Genomic DNA, 2142 nt, shown 5'->3' with positions numbered 1-2142 from the left:
GGGCTGCTGTGATAGCTGGGTGCAGGAGCAGGTGCTGGAGGAGGTGTAGGTGCGGGTGCGGGTGTGGGTGCGGGTGCCATACTAGGTACGGATATGGGTCCGGTGTTCATTGACTTGCTCCTAGTGAAGCTGTGCATGGGAAAATCACTTGGTGGCGCGTTTCGGTTTTGTTGCGCCCATGTGACCACAGTTGGAATCAAGCTTGTAAAGGCAGCCGCCATATCATGTCTACAGGCAGCCATTATCTCAGCTTTGGTCTTAGCTTTTGCTTTCTCCATCGCCCGCGCCACCTTCTCGTCGATAGTCACTTGACTGAACTTCTTTCTCTGTCCTTTGGCCTCGAGGTCCTCACTATAATAGTACTTCCACGTGGCGCCATCCCCGGCACCGTGCACACGTCCATATTGCGGCCGCTGGCCGGGCGGGTGTCCCATCATTATGTTCATGGCACGGTTGAAACGAGTGTCCCACTTGTACTCCGCCGACGACTGAGTCAACTGAGTCGACGAGTCGCTCTCGGCCGCAAGCTTGTGTTGCTCTCTCTGCAAAATGGACCCTGAATTATTTACGAATGCAACTAGAATGTAGTAGACTTCGTTGATCAGAACCTAATATGTAAGGTGGTAAAAGGATAATTACCAGTATTCTCATGAATTTCCTAGTCGGCCCATCGGTGAAAAAAAAACTTTTTCTTGGGGTCCCACGAGAATCGGGCCCTGATGAACTCGTGCTCCTGCTGGTCGGTGAACTCTGCCAATGGGTCTGGGATCCCCTGACATTCATGTTATGCGTCCTCCTTAGCCCACACAGGCCTCTTTCCCGTGTAACCACAACTTCCAAGGCGGTGGTTCCCCATGTTCTTTGCCTGCAGCTACTTGCCTCTCTCCGATCTGGCCTTGGCAGCTTCTTCATTTCAAGTCTCCTTGAACTTTTCAAAGTCCTCTATCATAATTTTCGGATTGTCTGCAACAATCTCGACGTAGGTTTCATGGTCTACTAGAATCGCCCTTTTCACCCTAGTTTTCCAAGCGCTCAGTGCGTTGCTGAACTTCCCTGGGGCTTTGTTGTTGATTTTTTTCATGGCATCATCATCCCATGGGTCGACATCGTCATTCCGACCGGGGAACAGGAATCTTGCATGCAACCTGGTTAGGAGTAGCTTCTTCAAATGGTCATTCTTCCATATTTTTGTGGTGTTGATGTTAGCAGTATCATGTAGGATGCATGCTAGTTGGTTGTCGTAACATGCTGCCACTTTTTGCGGCTGTATTGGCTCGAACTCGCCAGGGTGCACCACCGTGACCACCAGTCTTCTGGTGCCGAGCTCATTTGGGCGTCATGTCCTCTTTTCCTTCTTTCCCTCACTAGCTTGGGAGGTCCCACCTTCCGTTCTATAGTTAGCAACATGATCAGCGCCAGTCTCAGTGCCGGTGTCGTTGGTGGCATCAGTGTCGGCGCTGGCGCCACCATCGTTGTTCTCCATCATGACAAGGGGGTCCTGACACCCAGCTTGCGGTCTCTCCTGATCCGCCAAAAAGTCGAGGTAGGCGTGTGCTCGACCTAATTGGGACTGAGAACCTCCGGCCTCATCGGTGTCGGTCATGTTTCCTATGGTTCAATGTCATAGTCGTTTAATTATCGAGCTTTATATAATAAAGTGAATAATGACAAAAAAAACTGACCTTTGTTTTGCCGGAAATGTCGTTTCATTCCCGGAGCGACAAATCTCGAGCACTCGATATGTCCAACTTTCTAGCACAAGTCATGCCGAAATTCAAGGAAAACTTCGGCATGACCTTTGCTAGAAAGTGCACATATAGAGCGCCTGAAATTTGCCGGAATGGAAATGAATCAACATTTCCGGCAAAACATAGGTCACTTTTTTAACAACAAGCATTTCAGCACTCTAACAACCATTTTAACAGCCACATTATGAGCACTCTAAGAAGCTGAAACAAACATCACATACTTTGTTGTTGCTGACATATACACAATCATGAGCATTGCTGCCCAACTAATGCAAAAAATATCAACTATACCAATCTAATAGCTCATTAACCAATCTAACAGCTCCACTCCACATTGCATCATTATGAACACTTTAACAGCCACATTATGAACACTCCCCCTTGCATCATTATG

The sequence above is a fragment of the Triticum aestivum genome, chromosome 3B, assembly GCF_018294505.1.
Source record: "Triticum aestivum cultivar Chinese Spring chromosome 3B, IWGSC CS RefSeq v2.1, whole genome shotgun sequence".
Classification (NCBI taxonomy): domain Eukaryota; kingdom Viridiplantae; phylum Streptophyta; class Magnoliopsida; order Poales; family Poaceae; genus Triticum; species Triticum aestivum.
This window is presented reverse-complemented; position numbering follows the sequence as displayed.